At 43.7% G+C, this 21,334-nt stretch overlaps 1 protein-coding gene across 4 annotated transcripts in view; it reads left to right on the forward strand.

Annotated features, from left to right (window-relative positions):
• The window catches only part of kcna4 (potassium voltage-gated channel, shaker-related subfamily, member 4), a 96,261-nt gene that overhangs the window by 71,218 nt on the left and 3,709 nt on the right, over positions 1 to 21,334 (forward strand). Inside the window, exon 3 of one of the 4 annotated variants that reach the window (XM_043705431.1) lies at positions 19,764 to 19,800. The exons of the other annotated variants lie outside the window; for them this stretch is intronic. The gene's annotated coding sequence lies outside the window, so the exon portion shown is untranslated. The remainder of the gene's footprint in view (positions 1 to 19,763; positions 19,801 to 21,334) is intronic. 4 annotated transcript variants of the gene reach the window in all.

Here is a 21,334-nt window from a genome sequence, read left to right on the forward strand (position 1 = left end):
CCTTCACCCTGGGAAAAAGCTTGTCTCTATCCACCCTGTCTATACCCTTCATGATTTTGTAAACCTCAATCAGGTCCCCCCTCAATCTCTTTTTTTCTAATGAAAACAAACCTAGCCTACTCAACCTCTCTTCGTAGCAAGCACCTTCTATACCAGGCAACATCCTCGAAAACCTTCTCTGCACCTCTCCAAAGCGTCACATCCTTTTGGTAATGTGGCAACCAGAACTGTACACGATATTCTAAATGCAGCCGAACCAATGTCTTGTATAATGTTAACATGACTTGCCAGCTCTTATACTCAATACCCCATCCGATAAAGTTAAGCATACTATATGCCTTCTTGACCACCCTATCTACCTGTGCAGCAACCTTCAGGGTACAATGGACCTGCACTCCCAGATCTCTCTCTGCTCATCAACTTTTCCCAAGGCTTTTCCGTTCATTGTATAATTTGCTCTAGAATTAGACTTGCCTAAATGCATCACCTCACATTTGTCTGGATTGAAAGCCATCTGCCACTTTTCCGCCCAACTCTCCAGTCTATCTATATCCTCCTGTATTCTCTGACAGTCCCTTATGCTTTCTGCTACTCCACCAATCTTTGTGTCTAGATTAAAGTAGCAGGAGTTCAGGAGGTAGAATACCGAAAAATATAGTGGAGGTTATTTCAATGTACAGCATGTGTCGTATTCAACAGTTTTGTTTCGTAAAGATTTGCACCTATGTGCTGTCACATTTTGAAGTGGGTTACATGCTGTGAATTACAGGAGGTGCATTGACAGTATTAGAGACAAACATGAAGTCATCAAGCTGTAGGCTCACCAATCATAGAAAACATACTTAAGACCATAACATATTGGAACAAGAGTAGACCATTCGGCCCCTCAAATTGGATCATGGCTGATCTGACATTCCTTGCATCCTCTTTCCTGCCCTTTCCCTAAAACTCTTGATTCCCTGACTGATCAAGAATCTGTCTATCTCAGCCTGAGATATACAAAAGGACTCTGCCTCCCCAGCTATCTGTGGCAAGGTGTTCCAAAGAGTCACAACCCTCTGACAGAAGAAATTTCTCCTTAATACCCCTTTACTCTGACATTATGTCCTCAGAACCTAGACTCTCTCATGAAGGGAAACATTATTTCAGTATTTACCCTGTCAAGCCCCTTAAGGATCCTATGTCACCTCTCATCCTTCTAAACTCCAGTGAGTAGATTCCAAACTGTTCACCATTGCTCATCTGACAATCCCTCCCTACCAGGGATCATCCTGGTGAATCTTCTCTGAACTGCTACCAGTGAAATGATATATTTCCTTAAACAAGGGGATCATAACTGCTCACAGTGCTCCAGATGTGATCTCACCAGCACCTTGTACTGTTACAGTAAAACTTCCCTACTCTTATACTCTAACCCCCTTGAATTAAGGGCCAACATTCCATTATCCTTCCTGATTTTCTGTTGCACCTGTATGCTAGCTTTCTGTGTTTCATGCACAATTTCCCCAGGCCTTCTGTGTTCTATCTTGCTGCAGTTTTTCTCCATTTAAATCTGTTCCCTACTTTGGGTGATGGAATTGTGTGTGCCCACAGTCATCATCATATTATGCATATTTTTCATTAATAAATTACTGTGAAGGGCCTGTTAAGTGAGAGTGAAATGAAGATGAGGTAGCTCTCAAAGTTTTGTTGGAGCAGTAGGATGGTGGCTCAGTGGTTAGCACTCCTGCCTCACAGCGTCAGGGACCAGGGTTCAATTCTAGCCTCAGGTACTGTCTGTGTGGAGTTTGCACATTCTCCCTATATCCCACAGTCCAAAGATGTGCAGGTTATGTGCATTGGCCATGCAAAATTGTCCCAGCGTTCAGGGATGTGTAGGTTAGGTGCATTTGTCAGGGGGAGATAGGGTAAAGAATTGGGTCTGGTTGTGTTTATTCTTTGGAGGGTTGGTGTGGACTTAGATTAGATTCCCTACTGTGTGGAAACAAGTCTTTCAGCCCAACAAATCCACACTGGTCCTCTGAGGAGTTACCCACCAAACCCCTTTTCCCTCTGACTAATGCACCTAACACTGGGGGCAATTTAGCATGGCCTGCCCCCATGGACTGTGAGAGGGAACTGGAACACCCGGAGCAAACCTGGGCAGACACGGGGAGAATGTGCAAACTCCACACAAACAGTCACGCAAGGTTGGAATCAAACCTGGGACCCTGGTGCTGTGAGGCAGCAGCACTAACTGCTGAACCACCGTGCCACCCCTGACTCGTTGGGCCAATGTGGCCTGTTTCCACACTGTAGGGGATTATTTGCACATCCCACTTATCAGTGATTCAGTATTGGGAAGAATAGCTGGGCTGACTGCTGACATGGTTATAGTGGTAACCAGAAACACTTTGTAATGTGGTAACATGTAAGTGCAAATCTTTATGAAATAAAACTGTTGAATATGCACAATTGTACAATGGTATGCTGTTTATTGAAATAAAATCCACGATACTTTTCCTTGATACACTATCTCCTGACCTCCTGTAACTTTAATCTAGAAACTCCATGTTAATTTGCAAGGGAATGTTAGTCAATAATAGAAACCCCAATCTTTTTTTAAATTTATTCCTAACCCCACAAATTCTGAGGTGAATTATAACAATCTTACTATGAGGCTAAGTTAAATCAGCTCAAAATGGGAAACTGAGCAGGGATGCTTTTGATCCCTAAAATTCGGTCACATTCTGAGCATTTAATTTAACCAACCTGTTTGGGCATGGTATACCTCATCTCCAGGACAGGTGGGGCTTGCAGCCAAAGCTAACTGGGCAAGAGATAGGAACAATACCACTGCACCACACAACTCTCTACCTACTGTGTTGTATGATCCTGATCGGCCACACAGCCTTATCCTTTGAGTGCACCCATCATAATTTCAATTGTATACACATGCATATTTTCTGATATATTGACTTATTGGTTGATGTTCCTTATTGGGAGCACAAAGTCAGGAAGTTCACTCTTCCAACATATCATAACGTTTACTTATCGTGTCAAGCCACTGCAATTTATAAGATATTAGGTGGGGCTTGGTGTTCCACAAAAATAACAAATTGGAAAGTCCTAATCCATTTTCCTTTTTGATGAGTGAATTATTGGAACCACTGTTACCTATATTTATTGTTAAATAAATGATTGTGTCCCTCTTCGTGTAAAACTGTTGAAATTACTGATGGCAGTGGAAAATGTAATGTGCTAGTGCTATTTGATCCATGTCAGTGATCATTGTTGTAATTGTTGCACCTTGTTATTGATAGGAACTATTTTGAAAGGTGGTGTTCAATGCTAAAGGTCACGCTATTTAGGAGATGCAATGCAACACATGTGTAGCACTCATCATTGACTGCATTCTGATTTTGGCAAGTCCTGAACCAGAATTCATTGTGTTCTTTTTTTTATAATTTCTTTCCCCCAGCACGCGTGTGTGCAGGCGTGAGACATAGTGAAAGACACAAGATGCACAAACCTTTATTCCACCACCAGGAAGAAAGGAAACACCCGGGTGGCCAGTGACAAGCAGTGCCCTTCTCATCAAAGTGCAATGCTGCATGATCAAACAGTGGAGGGGAGGGCAGGGATTAAATCAAAATAGAGTTGGAGGGAGAAATAATGCACTCCACTCCCTGCGGCGCCCACTTCTCCCTGAACAACTCCAGGGTGTTGGTGGACACCGCATGCTCCTTTTCCAGAGACACATGGGCTCAAACATAACAGCGGAAGAGGGGCAGGCAGTCGGCCCAAACGGTCCCCTCCACGGCCCGCTGCCTCGACCTGTTGATGGCCAGGTCCAGGAGCAGACCCATGAAGAGGTCTTCAGACCTGCCCTCCCCCTTCCGTACCAGGTGTCCGAAGATCAGGAGCATGGGACCGAAGTGCAACCAAAAACAGAGAAGGAGGTTTTTAAGAAAATCAAAAAGGGAGTGCAAACGCCCACACCCAATATATACATGGTCCACGGATTCCACAGCGCCACAGAATAGGCAGTTGGGATGGGAGTCCGTGAACCACCACAATCTGCGGTTACAGGGGACTGCTGCGTGCAGCACCCTCCACCCCAGATCCCTGAGAGAAAGGGGGAGGACTCCAGTGTAGAGAGCCCTCCACTGGGGATCTCCACCGTCCGGTGGGAAATGGGTTCATTGTGTTCTTAGCTGCAATAATCTAGGAGGGGAAGAAAAAGCAGGAATTAAGTATTGGACCTGTGGCTTAAAAAGAAGAAAATAAGCTATTCTGAAAATATATCAGGAAGAAAATTAATATGAGGATTGATCACAGAGATGAAAGAACAGTCTGGTATTTCATCTATAAAATTTGCAAGAAGGGATGGATTTTGGGAAGGAGGTAAATCCTGAGCTAAGTAGATAACAGTAGCATCAATTGCACAATCCTTACCAGGTTTGCCTGATATGCATTCATTAGACGGCATGGTGTCTCAGTGGTTAGCACTGCTACCTCACAGTGCCATGGTCACAGTTTCGATTTCAGCCTCGGGCGACTGACCGTATGGAGTTTGCACATTCTCACTGTGTCTGCACAGGTTTCCTCCTGGTGTTCTGATTTCCTCCCACAATCCAGATGTGCAGACCAGGTGAATTAGCCATGCTAAATTGCCCATAGTGTTAGGTGCATGAGTCGGGGTGAATGTAGGGTAGGGGAATGGGTCTGGGTGGGTTATTCTTCGGAGGGTCGGTGTGGACTTGTTGGGTCGCTGGGCCTGTTTCAGTACTGTGGAGAATCTAATCAAAGTCAACTTTGGCTTTTATAATAATTGATATTCGTACTCAGTCATTGGATCACTTCATCTACATCTGTGGCCCATTGTGAACCTCCTGCACCATGAGCCTCTGTGTTTCTGATAAGATTCTCACTTGCGGAATGTCATCAGAACTGCAATTCGTTGATGGTCATTCTCCCTTCAATGCTTATCAGTAACAGAAAGCAAAGATGCCTTGCTTGGAGATGAGATGACACTTTATTAATTTTCTCTGCACAGTGTAAACCTGGCCTGCTCGAAAAGTAGGAATTCACTGGACACAGACTTACATCCATTCTTCCACAAGGTTGCTTGTTGCAACATTATCAAGATTAACCCATGAGAAAGACAGCAGTAAACTCTGTGGCTTTAAACCAAGAATTCATGTGCAATACTTTCTGAAGCATTGGACTCTGCCTGTATGTTACCTACAAAATATGGTTTGTTTAACTAATTATTAAACAAATCAGAATACTTAGTTTGTTTTATTTCACAACCTTTCAACAAGAAAACGAAGGGGAGGATTTCTCCTTGAGCAAATTAGCTGGCAATTGAAATGTGCCAATCTGTTAATGCTCCCTGTGGTAACTGAATCATGACAAATATTTGTTGGATGCAGTTAAATTGTAAATTTACTTTTTCACATCATGAAGATTCATTTCTATACAGAGGGAAATCTGGAGCAGGTGTCAGTAATTCTGCATTGAGACCTCTAACCTGATGCATATGGGAAGCCAATCAGCTTTCAGAGAAGATACCTTCAATGCTCCCATCAACAAGAGGCTTTCCAATTTGACGTTTGACACATGGGAGACCAGTTTTGCAGTTCTACTCCGTACTGGAACTGACAAATTGTCTTGAAGGTCACAGCTATGATCATTTGGGTATATAGATACACGGCCCTTGTCATTGAGTCATTGAGATGTACAGCACAGAAACAGACCCTTCGGTCCAATTCATCCATGCTGACCAGATATCCCAACCCAATCTAGTCCCATCTGCCAACACCCGCCCCATATCTCTCCAAACCCTTCCCATTCATGTGTGTTTAACACAAAAATTTAGCAGTGAGAAATACCTATTCTGAACAAAGTTCGCTGGACTCAAAGCATTAATTCTGCTATCTCTCCACAAATTCTGCTAGACCTGCTGAGTTCCTCTAGCACTCTCTGTTTCATTTCAGATTTCCAGCATCCATAGTTCTTTGTTTTATCTGAGTGCAACATGTTTCGTTGGTTCAGTGAGTGTTATTACCTCTATCCTGTGCAACCATATGTGGCTTTTTAATTTTGGTTCCTGTCCCTAATGTGCAGCGTTATTTTTAGCTGGTATATTCGCAAGTTGTGACTCGACATTTCAAAATCTAAGGTGCTGCTTGTTCAGATGCTCCTTGTTCAATACCATTTCAATTCATTATGAATTCTGTTTATGTGCGTTAACAGTTGAATTAACTTTATAATTCATGCACAGCGAAGCCAAATTTAAATGTTTTGACTGTTGGAATGTTCTCGTGGACGTGGGTGTTGCTAGCTGGGCCAGGATTTATTGCCCATCTTGATTACCAACGAGAAGGTGGGGGTAGGCTGCTTGCTTGAACTGCTCCAGCCCAATTGGCCCAGCCACACCCTCAGTATTGTGAGAATGGGATTTTACCCTAAAATAGGGAAGGAATGGAGATAAACAGCAAACTTTGTTTTAACCAGTACCTCATGGGTGGCACAGTGGCTCAGTGGTCAGCGCTGCTGCCTCACAGCACCAGGGACCTGGGTTCGACTGCCAGTCTCAGGCGACTGTCTGTGTGGAGTTTACACCTTCTCCCAGTGTCTGCGTGGGTTTACTTCAGTTTCCTCCCGTACTCCAAAGATATGAAGGTTAGGTGAATTGGCCTCGCTAAATTGTCTCAGTGTTCAGGGATGTGTAAGTTGGGTGCATTAGTCAGGGGTTAAATGTAGGGGAATGGGCCTGGGTGGGTTACTGTTCAGAGGATCGGTGTGGGTTTGTTGGGCTGAAGGGTCTGTTTCTGCACTGCAGGGATTCTTATGAACCAGTACTCTTGATAAATTAGCAAAAATTATATATCCCAAATACCGCAAAGTTTACTGTATTAATCTGTCCAATTATTATAGTTTTTAAAATTTATTTAACTCATTGTAAATATACATGCTGTTCAATCAAACAGCCACATGAAATATCAACCGTTGATTCAATTTCAAGACTATTTCTCCTCAAATACCACAATATCTGAGTACTGTCGTCAGTTGAAGGTGTGATTGAGAAGGCTCTCTGCCAGTAAGTTTTATTCAAGGCAAAGTTGCATAATTAGATTCGATTCCCTACAGTGTGAAAACAGGCCCTTCAGCCCAACAAGTCCACACTGACCCTCTAAAGAGTAACCCAACCAGTCCAATTTCCCTCTGACTAATGCACCTAACACTACGGGCAATTTAGCATGGCCAATTCACCTAACCTGCACATCTTTGGACTTGTGGGAGGAAACCCATGAAGACACAGGGAGAACGTGCAAACTCCACACAGACAGTCGCCCTAGGCTGGAATCAAACCTGGGACCCTGGTGCTGTGAGGCAGCAACGCTAACCACTGAGCCACCGTGCCACCCATGTTGTTTTTTAGTTATTTGTGCTGTAAATAAAGTATAACAGTGATGTGTATACCCCCAGCATTATGTTTCAGTTATCTCATAGTGTTTTTGCATTGATTATGTGGATCCGTTGATTATCCAGAATATTTGATCAGTCAGCACATTGCTGGTTCTGTGGGTGCTGGTTAATAAAAAGTTAGCTGTAATGTCATGTCAGAATGGGATATGGCCCAGGGAGAAACTTGTAGGTAGTGGTCTTCCCATACATCTGCAGCCCTCTCTCTTCTATGTGGTGGATGTTCTAGGTTCAGAAGGTGCTGTTAAAGAAGTTTTTGGTGAGTTGCTGTAAGACACCTTGTACAGGTATATAGTACTTACTGTGTCCTGTATGTGAATGTTTAATTTGGTGAGTGGGGCTACACTGAAGCAGGCTGCTTTGCCAAGATGGACAGGTTTTAGAGAGTCAGGTGTTGTGTTATTTGCCTCATAATTCACAGCTTCTGACCTGCTGTCATAGCCATAGTATTTATATGCTGGTCCAGTTTTTTGTTCATTAGCAAACTTCAGGATATTGAGAGTGGGGGAGGAATCAAAGTTGGTGGGTAATGCCAATGACTGTCAAGGTGGGATAAGTAGGTTCTCTCTTGAAGGGGATGGATATTGTCTGCCACTTGAGTGGTTAGCACTGCTGCCTCACAGCACCAGAGACCCGGGATCAATTCCCGCCTCAGGCGACTGACTGTGTGGAGTTTGCACGTTCTCCCCATGTCTGCGTGGGTTTCCTCCGGGTGCTCCGGTTTCCTCCCACAGTCCAAAGATGTGCAGGTCAGGTGAATTGGCCATGCTAAATTGCCCGTAGTGTTAGATTAGGGGTATGGGTGGGTTGCGCTTTGGCGGGGCGCTGTGGACTTGTTGGGCCGAAGGGCCTGTTTCCACACTGTAAGTAATCTAATAAATGTTACTTGTCATTTGACTTGCTCCAAGTCTGCAAGTTGTTCAAATCTTGCTGCATATTGGCATGGAGTGTTTTTCTGTATCTAAAGTTGCAAACGATACAGGACATTGTACAATCATCAGCAAACATCTCCACTTCTTGCCTTGTGATGGGAGGAAGGTCATTGATGAAGAAGCTGAAGATGATTGGGCCAAGGAAACTAGCCTAAGGACTCCTGCAGAGATGTCCAGAGTTGAGATGATTTGTTTCTAAGTCTATTGCCAGCATCTGATGTTACAGGCAATCAAATGCAGCTTTGACATCATGGGCAGTCACTTTCAACTCCTCTCTCGAGTTCAGCTCTTTTGTTCTTATTGAAATAAAGCTGTAATCTGACTGAAACTTAAAGAATTCTGACAGGACTGGATAGACAATGTGGAGGTGATCTTTCCACTAGTAAGAAAGACTAGGACCCGAGGGCACAGCCTCAGAATGAAGGAACAAAACTGAGATGAGGAGAAATTTCGTCAGCCAGAGGGTGATGAATTTCTGGAACGCATTGCCATAGAAGGCTGTGGAGGCCGAGTCATTGAGTATCTTTAAGACAGATTTATAGGTTGTTGATTGGTAAGAGCATCAAAGGTTGTGGAGTGAAAATGGGAGAATGGGGTTGAGAAACAAACCAGCCTTGATCGGATGGCAGAAAAGACTTAATGGGCTGAATGGCCTAATTCAGCTTCTATATCGTATGGTCAAATGGACTAATGAGCTCAAGCAAAGTGTGCCTAGCAGTAGTTAAAGAGGTTTTTGGTGAGTTGCTGCAAGACAGCGCAATGGTGGCACAGTGGTTAGCACTGCTGTCTCACAATGCCAGAGACCCGGGTTCAATCCCCGCCTCAGGTGACTGACTGTGTGGAGTTTGCATATCCTCCCTGTGTCTGCGTGCGTTTCGTCCCACAGTCCAAAAATGTGCAGTTTAGGTGAACTGGCTCTGCTAAGTTGGGTGTAAGGGAATGGATCAGTTTCCACACTGTAGGTAATCTAATCTAATAAGACACCTTGTATATAGTGCTTATTGTGAATGTTCAATTTGGTTAGTGGGGCAACACTGAAGCAGGCTGCCTTCCAAGATGGACAAGTTTTGAGGAGTCAGGTGTTGCATCATTTGCCTCATAATTCCCTGCTGCTGTAGCCATAGTATTTATATGCTGGTCCAGTCTAGTTTTTTGTTCATTGGTAAACTGTTTAACGCAAATGATTAACAGTGAGGATTAACAGTGACTGAATATCAGTGAGCAAGTAACTGCTATGTAAGTGCCATTTCATAGCACTGTGTGTGACCCCTACCATCTCTTCATTGATGACCTAGAGTGATAGGGCAGTAATCGGCCTGGTTAAATTTGCTGTGCTATTTGCTCACAGGACAGAACTGGGCAACTTGCCACATTTTCAGATAGATGCCAGTGCTCTAACAGTGTAAAGTATTGGCGTGATATGCAGCTAGTTCTGGAGCACAGATCTTCAGTACGACAGCCAGAATATTGTCAGACCTCGTAGCTTTTGTAGTGTCCAGTGTCATCAGCTATTTCCTGATATCATGTGCAGTGAAAGAAATTAGCATCTGTGAGAAGGCAGGCTGATAATCCATTCATCTGAGAATGGTTCTAAATGGTTCAGCCTTGTCTTTTTGATGTGCTCGGTTCCCCCATCATTGAGGAAGGGGATATTCGTGTTTCTTTTAATCATACTCCACTCTTCACAACTGGATGCCACAGGACTGTAGAGCTTAGATCCAATCTGCTCCTCTCCTGTGGTTATAATCACAATTCCATGTCTGTCATGAGGGAGCATTTTGTGTCCAGTGGCAGAGTATAGTCCCTAAGAGACTGGTGGGTGCCACAGAGACTGGGGTGAATCCTCACCCCAAGTAATGATATTTTAATTTGACATTGATAGCCTTCCATTCTGTCAACAGTTTGACTTTGTTTTTTGTTGCAGTGCATCACCAGGCGCTGTCCAACATGATTATCATTTTGCTTTCAAAGAATAGGTCGCATCCATTCATTGTGCGATTGTATATTCTGTCTATTCCACTATTTCACCTGCACATTTTCTTAGTGGAGTGCTGCTAATTGACATCTTAACTTCAGGTAAGCTTTGTGTAGTCCTACACTCTTCCCTGAATCAGTATTGATCCCTTTACTAGATGGTGTGGTAGAACGGGGCAATGTGCCAGGACTTGAGGTTACAGTTTGTGGTTGAGTACAAATCCGCTGTGGATGATGGCCCACAGCATCTCATGGATGTCGCAAACCATTGAATATTAAACCAAAATCAGTTGCATCCTGTACTTCAGATTGTTAAAGTATTTTCTACCTGCATATATGTGAAGTTGCCTAGGCATGTCTTGCATGCAAACAGCAGGGCAAATTTAACGAGGCCAATTACTGTCCTATCACGCAACTCTGGATGTGACGTGGAGGTGCCGCTGATAGAATGAGGTGGACAAAGTTAAAAATCAGTTTGGCAAAAATGACGACTGCAGATGCTGGAGATCAGAGTCTGGATGAGAGTGGTGCTGGAAAAGCACAGCAGGTCAGGCAGCATCGGAGGAGCAGGAAGATTGAAAGTTTTGGGCAAAAGCCCTTCATCAGCAATGAAAGGCTTTGCCCGAAACATTGATTTTCCTGCTTCTTGGATGCTGCCTGACCTGCTGTGCTTTTCCAGCACCACTCTAATCCAAAGTCAAAAATCATACAACACCAGGTTATAGTCCAGGACAAGAAACCTGGTGTTGTGTGATTTCTAACTTTGTTCAACACTAGATAATCAACAAAGAGATTAAAGGGGTCACAGACCGTGCTATCAAATGGCATTTACACAGCAGATTCAGTCACATATTATTGAAAACTGGATTAAGTTTCACTTTTACTACCCTTAAAATAATTGGTTTTCGGTCAGAATTTAAACATGCTCATTTTGGAAATGGTATTATTTCTATATTGTTCTAATTCGTGATTCTGTGAAATGGAACTTTGTTTATAAGTGAAAAGCACTCAAGTTAAACTTCAAAAGTAGTCTTAAATTTTTGTATCTCTATATCAGTAATAGTGGATAAGATTTTTGAAAACTCAGGCTTTCTACATAATTGAAGTTAGTTTAAGAGAGTCTGAATTAGCAATTAAGCTCATTTGGGACTGAATTCAAGCTGAAATGCATAATTAATTCAATACTTGTATTTTAATTTTGCAATTCAGTTGAAACACAGGATTCAAATCACTACTAAATTGATGCTAATAAAATAAAAGAGTGCAGACTGTCAGAAACAAATTTCCTGGCATTGTATAGTGATGGCTTACTTGTCCAAAATACAGCTCAAAGTGGGTAATCTAATCATAATAAGAATAAGATGCCTGGCAGGTTTTAAATGATGCTTGTGTTATTAATTGAGCACATTCATTAAGAATCATAGAATTTTTAGTGTGGAAACAGGCCCTTCGGCCCAACAAGTCTGGCAAGGCCGCACCTGGAGTATTGCATGCAGTCCTGGTCACCGTATTATAAGAAAGATGTGGAAGCTTTGGAAAGTATTCAAAGGCAATTTACTAGGATGTTGTCTGGTATGGAAGGAAAGTCTTACAAGGAAAGGCTGAGGGAACTGAGGCTGTTATCGTTGGAGAGAAGAAGGTTGAGAGGTGACTTAATTGAAACATATAAGATAATCAGCGGATTAGATAGGGTGGACTGTGAGAGCCTTTTTCCTTGGATGGTGAAGGCTAACATGAGGGGACATAGCTTTAAATTGAAGGGTGATAGATTTAGGACAGATATCAGGTGTAGTATCTTTACTCAGAGAGTAGTAGGGGTGTGGAATGGCCTGCTTGCAACAGTAGTGGACTCACTGACGTTAAGGGCATTTAAATTGGCATTGGACATGTATATGGATAATAATGGAACAGTGTAGGTTTGATAGGCATCAGATTAATTTCAAGGGTCAGCACAACATCGAGGGCTGAAGGGCCTGTACTGTGCTGTAATGTTCTATGTTCTAGCAACCTTTCTAAAGAGTAACTCACCCAGACCCATTCCCCTCCCCTATTATCCTACATTTACCTTTGACTAGGGCACCTAACCACACATCCTGAACACAATGGGGCAATTTAACGTGGCCAATTCACCTAACCTGCACATCTTTGGATTGTTGGAGAAAACCCACTCAGATACTGGGAGAATGTGCAAACTCCACAAAGACAGGCACCCAAGGCTGGAATTAAACCTGGGTCTCTGGTGCTGTGAGGCAGCAGTGCTAGCCACTGAGCCACAGTGAGACTGAGAGCAACGTACCTGTTCCCCTCCCCCACCCCCTTCCCCAAACTTCTTTGAGGAGATAATGAGCAGGCTAGACCAAGGAGAGCCAATGGATGTTATCTCTCTGAACTTCAAAAAGATGTTTGACAAGGTGCCACACAGGAGGTTTCTGAGCAAGATAAGGGCCCATGGTGTTCGAGGTAAGGGACTAGCATGGATAGAAGGGTCCTTCTCAGGTTGGTAGACGGTGACAAGTTGAGTTCCACAAGGGTCAGTGTTGGGACCACATCTTTTTACTTTATGCATTCATGATCTCGATGAAGGAACTGAGGGCATTCTGGCTAAGATTGCAGATGATACAAAGATAGATAGAGGGACAAGGTAGTATTGAGCAGGCGGGGAGTCTGCAGAAGGATTTGGGCAGGTTAGGAGAGTGGGCAAAGATGTGGCAGATGGAATACAATGTGGGAAAGCGTGAGGTCATGCACTTTGGTAGGAAGAATAGAGGCATAGACTATTTTTCAAATGGGGAGAAAATTCATCAGTCTGAAGTGCAAAGAGACTTGGGAGTTCTAGTCCAGGATTCTCTCAAGGTAAGTTAGTTGTTAGGAAGGCAAATGCAATGTTGCCATTCATTTTGAGAAGACTTGAATATAAAAGCAGGAATTACTTCTGATGCTCTATAAGGCTCTGGCCAGTCCACATTTAGAGTATTATGTGCAGTTTTGGGCCCCATCTCTCAGGAAGGATGTATAGGCCTTGAAGCATGTTTAGAGGAGTTTACGAGAATGGTCTCAGGAATGAATAGTTTAACATATGAGGAATTTTGAGGATTCTGGGTCTATACTCGCTGGAGTTTAGAAGGATGTGGGGGGGATTTATTTGACACATGCAGAATACTGAATGGCCTGGACAGAGTGGATGTTGGGAAGATGTTTCCATTGGCAGGAAAGACGAGGAGCCAAGGGCACAGCCTAAGAGTAAAGGACAGACCTTTTAGAAACAAGATAGGGAGAAACCTCTTCAGCTATGGAGTGGTGAATCTATGGAATTATGCAGAATACTGAATGGCCTGGACAGAGTGGATGTTGGGAAGATGTTTCCATTGGCAGGAAAGACGAGGAGCCAAGGGCACAGCCTGAGAGTAAAGGACAGACCTTTTAGAAACAAGATATGGAGAAACCTCTTCAGTGGTGAATCTATGGAATTCACTGCCACAGAAGGCTGTGGAGGCCGGGTCATTGAGTATATTTAAGACTGAGATAGATACGTTCTTGATTGTCAAGTGGATCAAGGGTTATGGGGAGAAAGCGGAAGAATGGAGTTGAGAAACATATCAGCCATGATTGAATGGTGGAGCTGACTCGATGGGTTGAATGGCCTAATTTCTGCTCCTCTGTCTTATGGTCTAACCCTTCCTTACCCTTGAGTTTAAAAACTCAATCATTATTCAGTCACCTATCCATGTTAATATTAACATGGCCTGAAAATAATATCAGTTCAGATCTGTCCCTGGACAGAGCAAAATGTGAAAATAAATCAGCCATAAATAAGAGGTTGTAGGCACTGATCCAATTTTAACTCTGCACTCCGATGACCTATCCATAGCAATGAAATTCAAAATCTCCCACAGCAATAGAGATAAATGACAATTTGATAACATTGGTCTGATTTGGCTGATTTCTGTTGTTGCAGTATGGACCAAACAAAGGTTGATCAGTTAAACTAAATGAGTGTTCCTTAACAGGAATATTGCACACAAAGAGTGGAACTGTGTTCCTTAACAGGAATATTGCACACAAAGAGTGGAACTCCCCATAACCCTTGATCCACTTGACAATCAAGAACGTATCTATCTCAGTCCTAAATATACTCAATGACCCAGTCTCCACAGCCTTCTGTGGCAGTGAATTCCATAGATTCACCACTCCATAGCTGAAGAGGTTTCTCCCTTGAGCACCATGAGTAGTGGCAGATGTGCGAAAATACACCAAAACTTAATATAAAGCAGAATCTAGACACCAAGGGAAAGATTTCCAACTCTCCTCTTTAGGTTGACACATGAGTTCATAGTTGCATTAATGATTAGCAGCAACCTTATTTCTGTACACTTGCATGTCGGTAATAGACAATCCACCTTATTTCTATGCAGCTTCCAGATTGCCCCTTCTTCTTGCTGCCAATCCCTGACATGAAATTCTGAACAGGAAACTGGCAGCAGCAGCTGGCTGCTTGTTTCTCTGAGCCTCTGTCCAACTCTGCTGTCGTCACCATTTCACTACAGGCCCCATGGTCACCATCCTCCTCCATCTTTCAACCAAGCAAGTCAACAGCAGCAAACCACCAACCTTAGCACATCATCACAGGCAGCTCTGGGAACAACTGCTGGACCACTTCATCCCTTTAGGACTTCACTTTGGAGCTAAGGAACATCTACAACCTGATTGTGTGTGCCAGGTCACTCCACACAGGGACAGACACATCTCATGCACTCACACAGGGTGAATCTTATGGCTCTGAGCTTCATTCCTTGGCATGCACTTACTTCCTGCTTTCTTAGGAGCTGCCAGCATCTGTGATTTGTTTTAGAGGCAGCAGCCATGTTTCAGGGCAGTCAAGGGAGTGGACGTGTTAATATGTGGTGCTGAGCCACATTAATGTCACACCAACAGCACTCACTGAATTGCAGTATTTTGGTGGCTCAGTGGTTAGCACTGCTGCCTGACAGTGCCAAGGACCTGGGTTCGATTCCAGCCTTGGGTGACTATCTGGGTGGAGTTGGCACATTCTCCTCAAATCTGCGTGGGTTTCCTCCGGGTGCTCTGGTTTCCTCCCACAGTCCAAAGATTTGCAGGTCAGGTGAATTGATTTAGATTTAGATTAGATTGCAGTGTGGAAACAGGCCCTTCGGCCCAACAAGTCCACACCGACCCGCCGAAGCGAAACCCACCCATACCCCTACATTTACCCCTTACCTAACACTACAGGCAATTTAGTATGGCCAATTCACCTGACCCTGCACATCTTTGGATGGTGGGAGGAAACCGGAGCACCCGGAGGAAACCCACGCAGACACGGGGAGAACGTGCAAACTCCACACAGTTAGTCGCCTGAGGCGGGAATTGAACCTGGGTCTCTGGCGCTGTGAGGCAGCAGTGCTAACCACTGTGCCACCGTGCCGCCCAAAATTGGCCATGCTAAATTGTTCATAGTGTTCAGGGGAATGTACAGTAATAGGGTAAGAGAATGGGTCTGGATGGGATACTCTTCAGAGGGGTGGTGTGGACTTATTGGGCCAAATGGCCTGTTTCCACACTGTGTAGGGATTCTATGGTGCAGGGATGATATTTGGCCAATCATATCTGCACTGGCTCTGTGCATTTTAACTTATTGCCAATCTCCTGCCTTTTCCCAGGAATCTTGCACACTGGGAAAAGGCAGGAATTTGGCAATGAGTTAAAATCAGTTGAAGCTGCCTCCACTATATTTCCAGGCAGTGCGTTCCAGAGCCATCCTAGCTAATCGCATTGTGGAAAAGTAATTTATCTCCTTTCATTTGCTTTTTTTGACTAACTCATTAAAACTGTGCCGTGTTGCTCCCAATCCATTTACAAGCAGGAAATATATTGTCCAGATCCCTCATGATTTTGAAAACTTCTGTCAACTATCCCCAACGCCTTCTCTCAACGAAGCCAACCCCACCCTCATAACTGAAGTATCTCATTCCTGGCACCATTCTCATCCACCTCGTCTGCACACTGTCCAATGCATTCACATCTCTCATCTAGGGTGACACCCAGAACTGTACACAGTACTTCAGCTGAGGTCTAACCAGTGTTTTATATAAGCTCAGCATACCCTCACTGCTCTTGTACACTCTGCCCTTGTTAATGAACAATGCTTCATTAATTGATCTCTGTACCTGTCATGCCATGTTTAATCACTTATGTAAACATACACGGAGGTTTCTCTGCTCCTTAATATCCTTTGGAATCGTATCCTTTATTTTGCATTCTGCCTCTCCATGTCCATAAAGTCACATTATATTTCTCCACATTGAAATATCATCTGTCACCTATCCGACCACTTCACCAACTTGTCAATGTCTTTTTGAAGTTTGAAGTCAAAAATCCCACAACACCAGGTTATAGTCCAACAGGTTTATTTGGAAGCACTAGCTTTTGGACCACTGCTCCTTAGCCAGGTAGCTAGCCTGTTGGACTATAACCTGTTGTGTGATTTTTAGCTCTGTCCACCCCAGTCCAATACTGGCACCTCCACATCATTTTTGAAGTTCTACATTATCCTGCTCACATTTTTCAGTCTGCCCAAGCTGTGTGTCATCTGCAAATATTAAAATTGTCTCCAGCAAACTAAGAGTTAGCTTATTTATACACATACAGCAAAGTCTAGGCAACTCAACTACAAACTTTCTGCCAGCTGGGAAAAATACACATTAACCTTAAGGCTCAATTTCCTGTCTCTCAACCAATTTTATATCCTGAAAACAACAAATGCTGGAGATCACAGCAGGTCAGGCAGCATCCATGGAGAAGGAGCAAGCTAGCGTTTCCAGTCTAGATGACTTTTCATCAGAGATTAGGTGTGGAGGGGACAGCATTTATGCTGTAGTCTGTGGGGAAAGGGGGGGGGTTTGAGGGATGGCTGGGGGTAGTGGGTTTAGTGTCTTGGTGAAGTAAAGATGTTGATAGTTCAGATTAAGTGATCTGAATGTGAGAATGGCAGGACAACGGGGACAGACTTAAAAGGACAGTAAGTGGGATAGGGAGAGGGGAGGACATGATAACAAGCTAAAAGAAAGGGAAGAAATGTTCACAATTTGAAGGTGTTGGACTCAATATTAAATGCTAACGTGTTTTCTGATCACTTAATCTGCTTATGCAAAGCTTTGGGATTTCCCCTTATTGAGTTTTAAGAAGATTTGTAGCTCAGATTGAGGTTCTGGATGTAAGTTTGCTCGCTGACCTGGAAAGTTTGTTTTCAGACGGTTCGTTGCTGTACTAGATAATATCATCAGTGAGCCTCCAATGAAGCACTGGTGTTAATGACCCGCTTTCTATTTGTGTGTTTATAAATGAATCTTCCAGCTCAGCAAGCAAACTTACATCCATTTCCCCTTATATTAACTGTCATTCTTTTTTGTCATAATCTCTCTCTCCTTCATTTGCTTTTTCACTTTCTGACCTTTAGCTTGGTTCTTGATTGTATTGACTATCTGACCCTATCATAATTGCACTTCTTCATGAGCTTAATTAGTCTCCTTCCTTCATCCAAGGTGCTCTAGGTCGTTGTTCTCTCTTTCCCTTTCCAGGGAATATCCATTTACTGGGCCCAAACCATCTGCAAACGACCTCCTCCATCTCCAAATGTGGGCCATTGTTTATCCACTGTTTCCCTCAGCAGCTTTGGTTCCACTCTCTCTGACCCAGCTTTGTTCTCACCTAATTGAAGTCCATTCTACACCAGATGATTATTCTTACTCTGGATTAACCTGTGTCATTTTCTAATGTCAATTTAAACCTTATCACACATTGCTCACTGTCCCCCTATGTTCCCCTATCATCACTTGATCTACTTTGCGCACCTCACCCCCAAGAATGATGTCTAGCATTGTCTCCTTCCTTGTTGGGTTGGATACACTGTCGGAAATTTTCATCAACACAATTTAGGAATGCCCCTTATACTATCACTATCCCATTCTCTGTTCAGGCTATACTTTTTTGTCATTTCCTTGCAGCTTTGTTCATCTATATCTTTCCCATTAGTTGGTGGTCTAAAGGTTGCACTGAGGAGTGTAATTACATCCAAATGAATTGTCTTTGAACCCTCTGGAATATTCCCTTTTCCCAGTATATCAATGCTCTCCCTAACTAAAAATTCCAACCATCCTCTTTTTACTCCTTTACTACATTTTCTAAACAGCCTGTAACCAGGAATATTTAACACCCAGATCTGCGCTTCCCTGAGCCAAGTCCCTATTATGCTACAGCAGCATAATGCTGCAAGGCAGTCTGTACCTTTCATCACCAATCTTATTAACTGTACTCTACACGTTGTCATCTGTATAGTGTCCCCCACGTGGGGGTCAGTACGGCTGGCCGGCTGGTTTGTGATGCAGAATAACACCAGCAGTGTGCCTGATATTTCATTTTTTCAGAAAGGTTTCTAAAAGTTTAAAGAGACTTGGAAAGAGTTGCATTGCATTGTGCAGCTAGGGAAGAGACTGACATGTACATTTCAAATACATTATTGCTTTCTTCAGTTTGAATGGTGGCTGTAATAGGATGTAGAGTTAATCATTTAATTAACGTGGCTGGTGAATGTCTGAGATTGACTAGACAGTGGAATCTTCTCCATGGCTTTTTCTGTATAACATCAGGTGGAAATTTATGACTCAACTAATCAGTAGTTTTAGCCAAGATCAGGCTCCTTTTTGATAAGTTGACAGCAGAACTTGAGCTCAATACATTTCTTGGTCTTTCATTTCTTTTCCCTCTTTTTCTTTTGGCAACACTCATCCCTCTCTCAAAATCAGAACAAGGCATTTTGAAAAGATTTAACACTAAAATGAAGGTAGCTAGCATGTGCTTTAACTTCAATTTCCTGTTAAGATTACTATAATAACTCAGAAAACTAGACAGGAAAGAAGCACAATTTATGTTGAACACCAAAGTGCAGCCATTACTCATTGAGTTTGTAGTCCCAGCCTGGGGCATAGAGTTCCACAGACCCATCCCTGGATTTGCTTTATAAAGAGCCCAGGTGAAGAGTTACGTCTGCCAGGTCATTGCCTGTTACCAAGAGACCGCATACACAACAAGCTCCATGAAGAGATTAATTCATGATTTGACGTCAGCTTTGTAGGGGTTATCACAGTTACCATGTAGGTGCCTTCATCTCAACCTCACCCCTCACCTCAGGTGTGTCAGTCCTCATGTTAAACCATCACTGGTCATCTCTCTCTGATGGGAGAGCATCCCTATGGTGATCTGGGACCACGGTGACTTTACTGTAACCCAGATTTAGACTTTATCTCCGTCTCTCTTGCTCTAAATCCGCCTGTTAATTTATTAATCTTTGCTTTTATACTTTTTGCTTTCCAGTGACGCCTGGTGAAAAGTGAGTTTGTATAGAAATCAGGTAATGACATTTTCAGGTTCACATGTGAGGTTGCACACAGTTGTACCAATGTGAATGACGAATGGCAATTATTTGACACCGTAGAAGTGAACTGAAGCTATTAAAACATTCAATTTAGAAACACCTTCCTGCAAGACATTAAATAATCCAGCTTTCAGGCCTTTCAGGATTACTGATTATCCCCATGATGCCTGTTTGGCTGAGATCCTATCCCAATAAAAGCATGAACTCAGCATGGAATCTGTTTTCACAATTGAAGTGAATTGTTGGCTTTTCTTGATTGACATCTTTAGGTGGTTGTAATAAGCTGTTCTTTCTGTGATCTCTTTTGTCAATGTTTCTTGTTTATTTGAACGAATTTTAAAAATTTGAAGTGTTTGAAACCTCTGCCATTGAACATTTAATGAACTGTCTTATTGATACTTTCAGGGATGCTCAATAATTGCTGATGCCCCGAATGAAATACACATCCATGAAAGAGTAATAATAAACATATAGGGTTGTAGGAACGGCAGATATTATTTCGAAGCATATTTCTGAATGTGCTATTTTTCTTAGCTGTTCCACACTTATCCTCCATAACCTCATCACCTCGGTGGATCTCCCATCCACCGCCTCCAACCTCATAGTCCCACAACCCCGCACCGCCCGCTTCTACCTCCTGCCCAAAATCCACAAACCTGACTGCCCCGGCCGACCCATTGTCTCCGCCTGCTCCTGCCCCACCGAACTCATCTCCGCATACCTTGACACCGTCCTGTCCCCCTTAGTCCAAGAACTCCCCACCTACGTTCGGGACACCACCCATGCCCTCCACCTGATCCATGATTTTCGCTTCCCCAGTCCCCAACGCCTTATTTTCACCATGGACAACCAGTCCCTGTACACCTCCATCCCCCATCACGAAGGACTCAAAGCCCTCCGCTTCTTCCTTTCCCGCCGTACCGACCAGTACCCTTCCACAGACACCCTCCTTCGACTGACTGAACTGGTCCTCACCCTGAACAACTTCTCCTTCCAATCCTCCCACTTCCTCCAAACCAAAGGAGTAGCCATGGGCACCCACATGGGCCCCAGCAATGCCTGCCTCTTCGTAGGATATGTGGAACAATCCATCTTCCGCAACTACACTGGCCCCACCCCCCACCTTTTCCTCCGCTACATCGATGACTGTATCGGAGCCGCCTCGTGCTCCCACGAGGAAGTAGAACAGTTCATCCACTTCACCAACACCTTCCACCCCGACCTCAAATTCACCTGGACAGTCTCAGATTCCTCCCTCCCCTTCCTCGACCTATCTATTTCTACCTCAGGCGACCGAATCAACACGGACACCTACTACAAACCGACCGACTCCCACAGCTAACTGGACTACACCTCCTCCCATCCTGCCCCATGTAAAAACGCCATCCCATTCTCCCAATTCCTTCGACCCCGCCGCATCTGCTCCTAGGAGGACCAGTTCCAAAAACGCACAACCCAGATGGCCTCCTTCTCCAAGGACCGCAATTTCCCCCCCGACATGGTCGACGAT

This window comes from Chiloscyllium plagiosum, chromosome 16 (genome assembly GCF_004010195.1).
Source record: "Chiloscyllium plagiosum isolate BGI_BamShark_2017 chromosome 16, ASM401019v2, whole genome shotgun sequence".
NCBI classification, from domain to species: domain Eukaryota; kingdom Metazoa; phylum Chordata; class Chondrichthyes; order Orectolobiformes; family Hemiscylliidae; genus Chiloscyllium; species Chiloscyllium plagiosum.